Source organism: Cherax quadricarinatus, chromosome 9, assembly GCF_038502225.1.
Source record: "Cherax quadricarinatus isolate ZL_2023a chromosome 9, ASM3850222v1, whole genome shotgun sequence".
Taxonomy (NCBI): Eukaryota; Metazoa; Arthropoda; class Malacostraca; order Decapoda; family Parastacidae; genus Cherax; species Cherax quadricarinatus.
Genome location: NC_091300.1, coordinates 35694258 through 35710351, shown reverse-complemented (window position 1 = coordinate 35710351; position 16094 = coordinate 35694258).

Below are 16094 nucleotides of genomic sequence, written 5' to 3'. Positions count from 1 at the left end.
TGTTCACTTTTTATTGGCTGGTTGTTAAACTGCTTGTAATGTGTGTTAGATTGCTTATATTAAAGTGTGTTGACTGAATTCTGATTTACAATTTGTACCGTCAAAAGTTCTACATTTTCTGTGGTGTTAAGAAAAATTGCAAACAGTTTTTTCATATTTGTTGTTAGAGAAATTTTTAATATGGATTTATGCAGTGAGAAAACTACTAAAAACGATATTCTGGAGACAAATTGCGCGGAGCGACGTTATGAAAAACACATCTGCATTATTTTTCACCATGATATTTTGTTACGTGTGTGCTTGAAAAAAATTAAGATGTTATAGCATTTATATTATGCACTCATTTTCATTTGTATGTGTGGAAAATAATGTATTTTCCGGAAAAAAATAGTGTATTTTTTATGTAAATTAGTGTAATACATTGTATTTAATAAAAATTATGTTATCGAAAATGGGAAGCCCTGCGCCTGGGCAGAGAAAAAAGACTCGCCATGTTTGAACTAGTTAACACAAACGTTAGTGAATAATCGGAAGAATTTTCGTGCTCTAGAGGTTATATTGGGCTTAAAACCTCTCAAATAGGATTATTATTATTATTATTATAATCAAGGGGAAGCGCTAAACCCGGAGGATTATACAGCGCCTGGGGAGGGATGTGGAAGGCATTCAGGCTTAATTCAGGGAACTGGAGCACAGATCCAATTTCCTAAATCAAGAGCCCCTCACCAACATCAAGGAACCTTCCTTGAGGGGTCTCAAATAGGAGCCGAAATTGTTGGATGTGCATTCCTGCATAACTTGAGATATCAGGGGAATGGACAAGACAGCTCCAGGAACACCAGATAAGCTATCTAAATTGTGTTGTAATTCTGGCCAGTATTATCATCATAAATTTAGTTAGAATGAGGTTTTCTTGAGTATGATACACATTAATTTCCAGTCAAATTGGTGAGTGATATTAAGATATATTCTCCTGTTATGTAAATGTGTATATATATAATCATTTATTAATTTTAATATACAGTCCACCAATTTTTATATTTACCAGAATTCCTGGTGATGCATATTTCATTTGTAATTATAGGTCTAGAGCAACTTGTGGATATGACAGTTGTAGGTATCGAAGGGGGACATTTATGTGACCTAGGTGTCCCAAATTCCTACTTGTCTATGTAACTTTGATAAATAATAATTATCTGTGTTACCATTTACTGGTATGTACCTTATGAATTACATCCAGATAAATGCAATTTTCCACATTTAATTTGCCCGTTGGTCCTTCTTGAACCGGATGTAATTAGTGAAGTCATTAATTAGTTAATTACATAATAATTATATGTGAAACAACGGGCAAATTAAATGTGGAAAATTGCATTTATCTGGATGTAATTCATAAGGTACATACCAGTAAATGGTAACACAGATTATTATTTATCAAAGTTACATAGACAAGTAGGAATTTGGGACACCAAGGTCACAAAAATGCCCCCCTTCGATATCTACAACTGTCATGTCCACAAGTTGCTTTAGACCTATAATTACAAATGAAATATGCATCACCAGGCTATAGTGCCAACCAGCAATAAAGTGTAACATTAACAGTGTAGCAAGTAAATTTAGCGACTGATAGAAAAAGACACAAAAGTAACTCTTCAATGGAGGTGGTATAGGGCCACTAAACATACAACGGCCTGCTATCTTCCACCACCCTAAACCTCTGCCAGCATCTCCTCCATAAAACTAATTAAACTAACATCTCCTCCAAGATAAGTGTAAATATTTCTTATTTATAAATTAAAGTGTAAACATTTCTTATTTATAAATTACGTACATTGTTTCAATGTGAATAGTGTTGGTGGCTTTTGCTGCTGTGATGGGTATGGGGTGCATAATAAACATATTAAACTAACTAAAACTCCACTACCACTAATATGTACGGCTTCCTTCAGTGGTCCTTATAAACCCAACAACAACACTTACTCTTCACATATGTTATGATATATTTTATTCATTCTAGAGTATATATCATGTTTCTGTTATTAATATTGTTTATTATGTCATATCAGATGAATTGTGATAGATAACTAAGCTGCAGAGATTATATTAGCGTCATACTGAGCTAGAAATCTATACAGATATTGACGAATGTTTTAATAATTTTCTAAAAAAGACCCAATACCTCTATAGCAAGCACTGCCCTAAAAAAACTAAACAGATGACAGCTAAGAGACTGAACAGTCCCTGGCTAACACCCAGCATTCTCAAATCCATAAATACAAAACACCGATATGAAAAACAGTACAGAATGGGTCACATAACCAGAGACCAAACAAAACGTTACTCGTCAATCCTAACCAGCCTGATAAGAAGGGCAAAAAAACTGTATTATGAGAACAGATTATCCAACTTACGAGGTGATATAAAAAAGATATCACGAAATAGCGAAATAAAATTAGCAAAATCAGATGAACCCCAACTCCCACCAACAGAAACAGCAAACAGACTCAATGATTTCTTCTCCACTATAGGACAAAACCTTGCCAATAAAATCCCAAGCTCAGATACCCCACCAAATGACTACCTCACTGGCAACTACCCGAACACAATGTTCTTAGCTCTGACTAACCCATACGAAGTCTCCCTTATTATCAACGCACTAAAAAAAAGGCAGGAGATTTAAATACCTTACCACCCTTTATATACAAAAAAGTGTCAAGTACTATCACCAATCATTGCAACACTCTTTAACAAATCCATTGAATCCTCCACCTTCCCTACAGCTCTCAAAATAGCAAGGGTCACCCCGATCCATGAAGGAGGAGACCAAACAGAGTTGAATAACTATAGGCCAATATCCAATTTACACCCTCTCTCAAAAATCTTCGAAAAATTAATTCATAAACGAATCTACTCCTACCTCATCTCCCAAAACATTCTCAACCCCTGCCAATTTGGATTCAGGCCTAATAAAAATACTAATGATGCTATTATACACATGCTAGAACATATATACACTGCAATAGAGAAAAAAGAAGTCCCACTGGGGATCTTCATTGACTTGCGTAAAGCTTTTGATACAGTTGACCATGACTTGCTCCACGTAAAATTGTCACACTATGGTATTAGTGGGCACTCCCTCAACTACCTCAAGTCATACCTCAGCAACAGAAGCCAATATGTGTACGCAAATGGGGCAAGCTCTTCCGCTCAACCAATTACAGTTGGTGTCCCACAGGGAAGTGTCCTTGGCCCTCTTCTCTTTCTCCTATACATAAATGACCTACCAAATGCTTCGCAATTACTCAAACCCACACTTTTTGCAGATGACACTACATACGTCTTCTCTCACCCGAGCCCAGTCACGCTAGCCAATACTGTAAACACCGAATTACAGAAAATATCTACCTGGATGAGGACTAACAAACTTGCACTAAACATTGACAAAACCTACTTCATTCAGTTTGGTAACAGAGCTACAGATGTACCTCTTAACATAACGATAAACAGATCACCTATCACAAAGCTAACAGAGGGAAAATTCTTAGGAATCCACCTTGATAATAGACTCAAATTTCATACACATATACAACAAATTTCTAAGAAAATTTCCAAGACTGTAGGCAAACTATCGAAGATACGGTACTATGTTCCACAGTCAGCCCTCCTGGCCCTTTATCACTCTCTTATTTACCCCTATCTCACCTATGGAATTTGTGCATGGGGCTCAACAACAATTAACCATCTCAGACCACTAATTACCCAACAAAAGGCTGCAGTTAGAATAACAAATTCTCACTACAGGCAGCACACTCCACCAATATTCAAAACACTCAACCTACTCACCATACAAAACATCCATACTTATTACTGCACCTATTACATACATAGAACACTTAACTCTGATATTAACCCTCCCCTCAAACATCTCCTTGCCAACCTCAACAGAACACATGACCATAACACAAGGCACAGATCACTCTTTGATGTTCCTCGTGTCCATCTCACGCTATGCAAAAACTCAATGCACATAAAAGGCCCTAAAATCTGGAATTCATTACCTGTAAATATAAAAGAAACACTACCTGTTTATAAATTCAATTCTCTTCTCAAAGATCACTTACTCACTCAAAACCAAATAAATACTGAATAAATGAACCTTATAAATTGTATATCCTATATGTTACTCACAATTATATCACACAAATGTTAAACCTAGGACCCAATCTAACTTTGTTATTTTTTTTAAATACACTACCTAACAGGATACTCCATTCGACTGAATGTACAGCAATGCATGCAACCATATGACCTGTCTTTGTAATACTCATTTGTGCTTTATAGTTATCTGTTTACAATATTGTTTTGATAAATTAGACACATGTGCAACTCTTGGGTATCTTTATTGAGGAAACGTTTCGCCACACAGTGGCTTCATCAGTCCATACGTAGGAGAAACTTGAACAGGAGGAGAATGAGGTAATCAGTCCCTCAACCTTGAGTCGATGTGTTCAGTCCATCAATCTTGAGGGACTGATTACCTCATTCTCCTCCTGTTCTTCAACATTTCCTCAATAAAGATACCCAAGAGTTGCACATGTGTCTAATTTATCAACATGTCGGTTCTCTGAACCAATTATCCACAATATTGTTTTATCACTGATTTCATCATTGCTTAGTTAATCTTAAGTTAATATTAAGCCAGCCCGTAATGCTATGCATATAAGTGGCTTTGGCATGCTGCTCTTACCTGTATTTTTTTGTACCTCTGTATGTATGCTAAAATTACTAAATAAATAAATAAATTAAATAAATAAATAATAAACTCGCCTTCCTCTCCCCTCCTACCTGTCTGCCATACACCAAGTCTTCAATAAAGGTAAATGTGATGTTAAATGTTCATTTATCCATTTTATTAGTGCATTATATTCATTTGTCATTATTTTCTGTATGCAAATCTATATTTAGTCTTTAAAAAAAATATTTTTTGTTAATACTTTTTTTGTGGGGGCTGTAGGGCAATTTTCCGCGCGTTAAAGAAAACAGCGGGGCAGGGGATAGTGTGGAGGTAGAGGGTAGCAAGGGATTGAGGTAGAAAGGGCTGAAGGTATCAGAGTTTGTGAAGTAAGTCAGTTGTTGTCAAAAAGTCAATGAGAGAGTCCGGATGAAAGGTGGGTCCATCAGGACCCCAATGGAAATAAGTAAAGGACCCCAATGGAAATAAGTCACTCTGTCTGACTTTTTTGGGTTATCCTAGGTTCTCTACACACATGCTGATATGTATGATAATTCTATGTAACTGTATTTGTGTATACCTGAATAAACTTACTTACTTACTTACGCTCAAAAAAAAATCGAAAAATTATGGAAAGTGAGTTTTTCATATAGAAAAATAGATTAACTCTTTGGTAACACAATGGTACAAGAATCAATGTTCTACGACGTTTCTACTAGGAATTATAGTCATTTATATCAGGTATGGTGACGGCGATATGGGTAGCACGTCTGCTCACAGCCCATATATTTTTTGGAATTTTTTCCTTTTTTTTATCGCTTTTTCTTGCATTATTCTTTCTAATATAATATTTGACTATTTGGCATTATATAAGAGTAGGCGGAGCTTATCCGTAGAGTGCCAGCCAATCAGGCACCATCTGGGAACACCGGCAGTATTCGCTCCAGAGAGCCAGGAGAAATTACTTCATTATTACGCTTATATCAGCTTATATATCAACTCTACGGCTTATTTATCTATCAGAATTGATCTAATATGATATAATAAACACTATAAATAACATACAAACATGTTATATACTCTAGACTGAATAAAATAGGCCATAATATTGCAAGAGACCATCGGGAATATTTCGATATAAATGAGTTACTCGTCTCCATGTCGTCTTTGAGTAAGATTATTATAATCAAAAAGAAGCGCTAAGCCACAAGGGCTATACAGCGCTGCAGGGCAGGAATGAAGCGAGGGTATCAGTTGGCAAAAGGGAGATAGATGAGTAATAGGTTATGGAGAACAGCGGGGCAGTGGATGGTGAAAGGGTAGAGGGCAGCAAGAGATTGAGGTAGAAAGGGCTGAGGGGAGTGCGAAAGATATCATCATCAGAGTTTGTGGAGTAAATCAGTCGTTGTCAAGAAGTCAATGAGAGAGTCAGGATTAAAGGAGGGTCCATCAGCAAGAAGGGAAGGTAAAGACAGAGTAGTAGAGCGGAGACGACGTTGGAGGTAAATTCTGCGTGCTCGTTGATAGAGAGGGCAGTCTAACAGAATGTGGCTAATCGATACTGGAACTTGACACTTCTCACAGAGAGGAACAGGGTGCCTCTCCATGAGATACACATGAGTAAGATGAGTGTGGCCAATGCGAAGGCGGGAGAGAGTAGTCTCCCAACCTCGGCACTGATGACAAGAAGACGGCCAGTGACCTATGCTCGGTTTAATAGAATGAAGTTTGTTACTGAGCAGAGTTGACCAATGTTGTTGCCAACGGGTGTGAAGGTGGGTAGCTATTACAGTAAAATATTCCAGAAATGGAACACCTCTAAATCTATTATTATTATTATAATTAAAAGGAAGTGGTAAGCCACAAGGGCTATACAGTGCTGCAGGGTAGGGAAGGAAGCGAGGGTATTGGGTGGCAGAAGGGGGAAGGGTTGATCAGTAGGTTAAAGAAAACAGCGGGGCAGGGGATAGTGTGGGGGTAGAGGGTAGCAAGAGATTGAGGTAGAAAGGGCTGAAGGTATCAGAGTTTGTGAAGTAAGTCAGTTGTTGTCAAAAAGTCAATGAGAGAGTCCGGATGAAAGGTGGGTCCATCAACGAGAAGGGAAGGTAAAGAGAGAGCAGCGGAGCGAAGACAATGACGGAGGTAAATTCTGCGTGCTCGTTGATAAAGTGGGCAGTCTAACAGAATGTGGCTTACATAATGGAACCTGACAATTCTCACAGAGAGGAGCAGGGCGCCTCTCCATGAGATATCCATGAGTAAGACGAGTATGGCCAATGCGAAGACGGGAGAGAGTAGTCTCCCAACCTCGACACTGGTGACAAGAAGACGGCCAGTAACCTATACTCGGTTTAATAGATTGAAGTTTGTTACCGAGCATAGTAGACCAACGTTGTTGCCAACGGGTGTGAAGGTGGGTAGCTATTGCAGCAAAATAGTCCATAAATGGAATACCTCTATATGAAACTGGTAGGTCATGTACTGCTGACCGCGCAGCAGTGTCTGCCTGTTCATTGCCCTGTATGTCAACATGACCAGGGACCCAACAAAAAACAATATCTTTATGCTTGGTAAAGATGCGGCGTAGCCAAAGTTGGATACGGAGGACTAAGGGGTGAGGTGTATCAAATTTCTGTATAGCCTGTAAAGCACTAAGGGAGTCTGAGACAACCACAAATGATGACACAGGCATAGATGCAATACGGATAAGTGCTGCAAGAATGGCATACAATTCAGCAGTAAAAATACTAGCCGAAGATAGTAAATGCCCTCGTACGATGCTGTCCGGAAACACTGCTGCGAATCCTACGCCGTCAGAAGACTTAGAGCCATCTGTGTACACTGCAATGGCATGAGAATGAGAGTGGAAGTGGTCAAGAAAAAGAGAGCAGGAAGCGACCATAGGCAGTTGGGCTTTCGAGTAAGAGGGAGAGAAAGAACAGACTCGAACAGCTGGAACTTCCCAGGGGGGTAGGGAAAAGTGAGATGCTACATGAACATAGAAAGGTGGTAATTGAAGAGAAGACAAGAGCGAATGTAGGCGAAGAGAGAAGGGATGGAGTAAACAGGGGCGGCGAACAAATAATGTCTACTAATATCAGTGACCATTCTATAAATGGAAGGATTGCGGAGATCATGAGAGCGTACATAGTAGCGAAGGCAATGGGCATCACGGCGATCGGATAAGGATGGAACGTTCGCTTCTGCATAGAGGCTCTCAACAGGGGAAGAGCGAAAAGCACCAAGGCATAAACGTAATCCTTGGTGATGAATGGGGTTAAGGCTAGAGAGAGTAGCAGGAGAGGCCGCTGAATAGATCTGGTCACCATAATCAAGTTTCGATAAAATGAGGGTGGAATGTAGGCGAAGGAGAGTTCGACGATCAGCTCCCCATGAAAGATGAGCAAGGGTTTTAAGAAGGTTCAGCCGGCTGTGACAAGTTGCCTTCAGAGAGGTAATGTGAGGTTTCCAGGATAACCTACGGTCAAAGAGGAGGCCCAGAAACCTGACTGTATCACGTTCAGGGATACGGGAGCCATAGAGGTACAAAGGATGATCGGAGATGACAGAGCGTCTAGTGAAAGTAATTTGGTGAGTTTTGGTACTGGAAAATTTAAACCCATGTGTGGTGGCCCAATTGGAAACACGGTCGACCGCATGCTGGAGAGAAACTGTAATGAGGTGACAGTCAGCGCCTGCACAGGCAATAGCGAAGTCATCAACATAGTGATGACCAAATATTTGATGGAAGACTAGAGGCCAAATCATTTATAGCAAGGAGAAAAAGTGTTGTGCTCAGAACACATCCCTGGGGGACACCTTCAGCTTGGATAAAGTCCGGGGAGAGCACATTATTAACCCGAACACGGAAATGTCTGTCAGTTAAAAAGTTCTTAAGGAAGGATGGTAGATTGCCTCGGAGGCCTAAGGAGTGGGCTTGGGCCAAAATATTATACCTCCAAGTTGTGTCATATGCCTTCTCAAGGTCAAAAAATATGGCAATAACTGAGTGGTTATTCGCAAAGGCATTACGAACATACGTATCCAAGCATAGTAAGGGGTCTATGGTAGAACGTCCCTTACGAAAGCCATATTGACGAGTGGAGAGACTGTTGTGTGTCTCTAAATACCACACTAAACGTCTATTTACCAGGCGTTCCATCACTTTGCAAACTGCACTGGTAAGAGCAATGGGACGATAGTGGGAGGCTTCATGTCCCGTAGTACCCGGTTTGCGGAAAGGGAGAACAATGGCAGATTTCCACGGCTGTGGAAGAACTCCTTGTGACCAAATAAGATTGAAAAGGCGTAATAGGACTGCAAGGGCTGACTGATGTAAATGTTGTAGCATACGAATATGAATGTCGTCGGGCCCAGCTGCCGATGATCGGCAAGCTGAGAGTGTTGCCTCCAGTTCTTGAAGTGTAAAAGGCACATTATACTGTTCTTCTCTGAGAGAAGAAAAGTCCAAGGGTGCTAACTCTCTGGCAGACTTTGAGGAAAGAAACGAGGGGCATAGATGGAGCCCCTGAGAAATATGGACCAGATGATTGCCAATTTCATTGGCAACATCTAGTGGGTTTGCTATATCAACACCGGCAACCCGCAGAACAGGAGCCGGGTCAGGAGAATATTTACCACTCAGTTTTCGTACTTTTTTCCAGACTGCACTCATAGAGGAAGCAGAGGTGATGGTGGAGACATAATCTCGCCAGCAAGTGCGTTTAGCGTCACGGATGACACGGCGAGCGATCGCACGCTTCTGCTTAAAATCAAGAAGTCTCTCCGTGGTTCTATTGTACCGGTACCTGCCCCACGCAGCGCGTTTCAAATGTACTGCACGAGCACAAGCAGGAGACCACCAAGGCACGCATTTCTGAGAATGCCTGCCCGAAGTTTGGGGTATAGAATGAGAAGCTGTGGTTAAAACGGAGGACGAGAAGAGGTGTAAAAGCTCATCAATGGAGGACGAAGAAGGAACCTCACTAAAAACAGTTAGTTGTGAGTAAAGGTTCCAATTTGCCTGATCAAATTGCCAGCGTGGGATACGAAGAGGTGGTGAATATGAAGGGGAAGTAAGAATGATTGGGAAATGATCGCTGTCATGTAAATCCGGGAGAACAGACCAGGTGAAGTCTAATGCGGTGGAGGAAGAGCAGACTGAGAGATCGATGCAAGAGAGAGTGTGAGTCCGAGGATCAAAATGGGTGTGAGTACCTGTATTTAAAACATGGAGGGGGGTGGGTAGCAAGAAAAGCCTCTAACTGAATGCCACGGGAATCACAGTGAGACCCCCCAGAGGAAATGATGGGCATTAAAATCGCCAAGTAACAGAAGCGGTGGTGGTAATGACGAAACAAGAAAGGCAATATCCGGGATAGATAATGCCCGAGAAGGAGAGAGATATAAAGAACAGAGCATATACCACCTATGCAAGTGGATACGGGCTGCTGTGTAATGCAGCGAAGTACGAACAAATAGCTGATGGTACGGAATATCAGTGCGTAGAAGAAGGGCACTTTCATTAAAGGTCCCATCAGGAAAAGGATCTGAAGAATACAATAAATTATAGCCTGAGATGGGATAGATAACAGCAGATTGTAATTTTGGTTCCTGTAAGCACACACCAACAGGGGAAAACTGGGAGAGTAACATCTGAACCTCACCCCGATTACCCCTGAGGCCGCATATATTCCACTGTAAATAGGCCATGATTGGCAACGATAAAGATACCTGAAATCCGCAGGTAAGGGTTCCTACAGACTAGAGGGGGTTAGAAAAGTCCACATGCGGTGGCAGTGGAAAACGTTCAAGCAGCGAAGGAACGGTGCGTTGCGAAGAAAGGAGTTGCGCAGATGGAGGAGAGGAGAGAGAAGGAACAGAGGGTGGATCAGTGTCCATTGATGGTTTGGTCTCTGCAATATATTCAGAGATTGCTTCAAGTGTTTTGGAATTCAGAGACGTCGTATGGGAGACAATATTGGAGATGGTAGGGGGAGGATGAGTAAAGATTAGAACTGTAATGGACTGTACCAATGTAGGGGGGGGGGAGGCAAAAGGGTGGAGGGAACTGGAGAAGAAGTGTGGAAGGGGACAGAAGAGGCAGAAACCTGGGAGGTGGCAGAAGAGGAAGAAACTTGGGAGGGAACAGGGGAGGAAGGTACAGTACGAGGAGGAGGGTGAACCTCTACACTTGTAACAGAGCCAGTGAGAGGAGAAGAACCAGGTACAGAGACAGGGAAGGTAAAATGAGGAGGTGGAAGAAGGGAAGGAGGGATTAAAGGACCTTTTCTTGACTTCTGAGAAGTAGAGGGACGATTGGGAGGTGTCGTGTGAGATCTCGTTGATACCGAGGTTTGTGAGGGAGAACACGAAGAAGTGAAAACAGACCAAGGCATTGAAATAGGGACGTCCGAGCCCAGGACAGCAAAAGAATTAGATACAGGAGTGACTATGGGAGAGGTAACCACAGAGGAGGCTGCAGAAGATGGGACCCCAGAAGTGGGGGGACGTTTTGAAACACGGGAATAAGAAACACGAGGTAGTCTCCCTTGGAGGCGGAGATGAGAAACTGCCATGGCATAAGGGAGACCTGCCTCTTTGAGGTAATGGATTTCCCGCTCATTTAAGTAGACTTGGCAATGGCGAGAGTACGAAGGGTGAGCCTCATGACAATCAAGGCAAGAGGGAGGTCGATTGCAAGACGTATTAGAATGGTCATCAGCACCACAGACTGGGCATTCGGCTATAGATCAGCAATATATCGCTGGATGGCCAAATCACCAGCAATTTCTACACAGTTGCGATGTAGGGATCACCTTTCAAACTTTTAACCGATGTCCTGCTACATAAACTGAGGATGGGAGTTCATGGCTGTCAAAAGTTAAACGAGCCACATTGCTAGGGTATCGTCTCCGCCCGTGGGCAGGAAGAACATAAGTGTCTACCTTGAGGATTGGGAGATCTTGGAGTTCCAGCTGTTCAAGAATGTCATTGCCACATGTCTGGAAATTTTGTTGAACTATGGTATGGGGCAGAATGACGGTACCACTACAAGAATTGAGGGAATGATGTTTTTCAATAGTGACAGGAACAGTATCGATATGGGAAAGAAGAGAAAGATCATGAGCTTGGGTAGCATTCTGTACAGTGATGATGTGCGTACACTCTTAAGAGCATGAAAAGAAATATCTTTACCAACATGGCATAGGAGTGCCTTGCCAATACTATGGTCGGAAAGATAGGCAATAGAGGAAGTCGGTCATAAAGTGAAGAATTTAGTCCATTGTGCATTCTGAAACTGAGCGTGGAAAGGGAGTGCAGGACGTGTCGATCTTTTCTGAGAAGAACGAGAAGGTGGAGAAGTATCATCAGCAGGTAACTGTCGTTGGCGTTTAGGCGTGGGACCAGAGTTGGTCCGACGTGGAACGGGCTGGCGATTCGAAAATTGCCGCACCATAGAGGGAGAGGCCGGAAGCATAGTCAGAGGAGAGCGAAGGTCAGATAAATCAAAGGAGTCAGTCGAGACCTCAGTACCTGATGTGGGGGAGGAAACAGCACTGGCAAGAGGTACAGAGGCATGAGGAGTGTCCGAAGAGTGGTCCAAAGACTAGGCGGGGTCAGAACGGGGTGGTATCAAGAAGGGGCCTGGGGTAGCAGGTTCATGGACTAGGGCTTCCATGGTTAGGTTACTTCTTTCTTTTTGTTTTTAAGAAAAAAAAGAAAGAAAGAAGAAAAGAAAATAATAAAAAAAGGGGGGACTGGGGAGGGATAGTTCCTGGGAGGAATGAGAGGGCCAGAAATCTCCCTTGGCACCCAAGAGGACCTCAGCACCACAAGTAGTGCAGATGCAGCATGGAACCCGTGCCATACCCTACCCATCATGCCACTAAACCAGCAATCTGGGATAGCAACCTCACATCTGCCGAGCTACCTCGGTGGACAAAAGAGAGGGTGGCCGGATATCTGCCACAAAGCATACCTCTTTTAGTCATCACCCTCGGAATCCAAAAGGCAGCCTCCAGAGATACACCTGTCGCCCGAAAGGTGCCCAAAGCCACTCCCCGGGAGACAGGAGAGGGATTGGGACATGCCCAGGCGATCCAGATTCCACGGCAAACTACACCACCGCCAAGAACCTCAATGGAATGGGATGGACCCCAGTACCCTTTCCCCTACCCAGGAACTAGCGTGCCTGTGGGGGACAAAAAAAGGCCAAAAAGAGGAAGGGTAATAGGGAGGGGTGGGGAGGAGGAGGAGGAAAAGAAAAAGGGAGGATGGGATAAGGGAGGAGGGATTGGGGGGTAATTAGGTTCGGTCTGAGGAAGGAGACCAACAGGTCTAATTCCTCAGACCAAGAGCCTCCTCACCACGCCAAGGAGCCCCCCTTGAAGAGGTCCCTATCAATAAATGAGGACATATTTATGCATCTGTAGCAGCCTACTCAAGACGTCAATACTGGGATATACTTCCCTTAATACAAACTAGGGGAAATTGGGTCAGTTACAATACCCAGCTAAATGCAGCCATACCAACGTCTAATTACATTAGCTGCAGCTAATAGTAGTGGTGCGATTTAACTGGAGTTACCAATTGATCCTGTGACATGTGGGTGAATCACTCAAACCCAAGTGAGTACCACTGTGCATTACAGATGATAGAGAAATGCTGAGATATACGCTCCTTTGGGGCAAATTGTATAACAAACTTGTTAATCAACAGCCACTCTGGAAACTGGAACGGCACCCTGAAGGGATTTCCAGGGAGAGGCTGCTGGACATTGAGCTGTTAAAAGATAAAAAAAAAAATTGTCTTGTATTTGTTTCATGCAGGAAAGTGTACTTATCTAACCGGTTCTCCACAAATTGGTCCTCTATGAACTGGAGAGTAGCCACACAGTGGTCCAAGAACTTGCAAGTTTACAAGTAATAAAGAACTTATGGTCCTTCCACAAACTGTTAAAGACCGGAGTCTTAACAAAATATTTGAGTTACTACAAGTACTCGGTCAAAAAGAACAGGAGTCAGCTTTTTGCCTCTCAATAGTGGCACCCACCCATACCTGCTGCTCACCCAGAGCAGCATAGTAAACGGGGCACCCAGCACTGCTCATCCAGTCTCAGCGCCCAGCACTCAGTGCACACCCATGGGGCATCAACAGACAAAAACTGTGGTCTCAGACCAGTTTGGAGTTTACCTGGAGTTTACCTGGAGAGAGTTCCGGGGGTCAACGCCCCCGCGGCCCGGTCTGTGACCAGGCCTCCTGGTGGACCAGAGCCTGATCAACCAGGCTGTTACTGCTGGCTGCACGCAAACCAATGTACGAGCCACAGCCCGGCTGGTCAGGAACCGACTTTAGGTGCTTGTCCAGTGCCAGCTTGAAGACTGCCAGGGGTCTGTTGGTAATCCCCCTTATGTATGCTGGGAGGCAGTTGAACAGTCTCGGGCCCCTGATATCTGGATATCTGGTGATATCTGGAGAGAGTTCCGGGGGTCAACGCCCCCGCGGCCCGGTCTGTGATCAGGCCTCCTGGTGGATCAGAGCCTGATCAACCAGGCTGTTACTGCTGGCTGCACGCAAACCAACGTACGAGCCACAGCCCGGCTGGTCAGGAACTGACTTTAGGTGCTTGTCCAGTGCCAGCTTGAAGACTGCCAGGGGAGTGCTGGGAGGCAGTTGAACAGTCTTGGGCCACTGACACTTATTGTATGGTCTCTTAATGTGCTAGTGACACCCCTGCTTTTCATTGGGGGGATGTTGCATCGTCTGCCAAGTCTTTTGCTTTCGTAGTGAGTGATTTTCGTGTGCAAGTTCGGTACTAGTCCCTCTAGGATTTTCCAGGTGTATATAATCGTGTATCTCTCCCGCCTGCATTCCAGGGAATACAGGTTTAGGAACCTCAAGCGCTCCCAGCAACTGAGGTGTTTTATATCTGTTATGCGCGCCGTGAAGGTTCTCTGTACATTTTTTAGGTCAGCAATTTCACCTGCCTTGAAAGGTGCTGTTAGTGTGCAGCAATATTCCAGCCTAGATAGAACAAGTGACCTGAAGAGTGTCATCATGGGCTTGGCCTCCCTAGTTTTTGAAGGTTCTCATTATCCATCCTGTCATTTTTCTAGCAGATGCGATTGATACAATGTTATGGTCCTTGAAAGTGAGATCCTCCAACATGATCACTCCCAGGTCTTTGACGTTTGTTTTTCGCTCTATTTTGTGGCCAGAATTTGTTTTGTACTCTGATGAAGATTTAATTTCCTCGTGTTTACCATATCTGAGTAATTGAAATTTCTCATCGTTGAACTTCATATTGTTTTCTGCAGCCCACTGAAAGATTTGGTTGATGTCCGCCTGGAGCCTTGCAGTGTCTGCAATGGAAGACACCGTCATGCAGATTCGGGTGTCATCTGCAAAGGAAGACACGGTGCTGTGGCTGACATCCTTGTCCATGTCGGATATGAGGATGAGGAACAAGATGGGAGTGAGTACTGTGCCTTGTGGAACAGAGCTTTTCACCATAGCTGCCTCGGACTTTACTCTGTTGACGACTACTCTCTGTGTTCTGTTAGTGAGGAAATTATAGATCCATCGACCGACTTTTCCTGTTATTCCTTTAGCACGCATTTTGTGCACTATTACGCCATGGTCACACTTGTCGAAGGCTTTTGCAAAGTCTGTATATATTACATCTGCATTCTTTTTGTCTTCTAGTGCATCTAGGACCTTGTCGTAGTGATCCAATAGTTGAGACAGGCAGGAGCGACCTGTTCTAAATCCATGTTGCCCTGGGTTGTGTAACTGATGGGTTTCTAGATGGGTGGTGATCTTGCTTCTTAGGACCCTTTCAAAGATTTTTATGATATGGGATGTTAGTGCTATCGGTCTGTAGTTCTTTGCTGTTGCTTTACTGCCCCCTTTGTGGAGTGGGGCTATGTTGTTTTTAGTAACTGTGGGACGACCCCCGTGTCCATGCTCCCTCTCCATAGGATGGTAAAGGCTCGTGATGGGGGCTTCTTGCAATTCTTGATGAACACGGAGTTCCATGAGTCTGGCCCTGGGGCAGAGTGCATGGGCATGTCATTTATCGCCTGTTTGAAGTCATTTGGCGTCAGGATAACATCTGTGTGAAAATTTGTGTGGACTACCTCCAAGTGAGTCGCCTACCCTGGCAAACTCTGTTGACACCGAACTCTGAGGTCGGTACCTCAGCCTCACAAGTGGCTTATAGGACAGATTTTCACAAATGATTGATGTTGCAGAAAACTCGCCTGCATGCACGTATAAAGGACTAACTTACTTGGTGTTGCAGCATATATCCTGATCTTCAACTTCCCTAAGCTTAGCCTTAGCCCCTTTGGACTTCCCC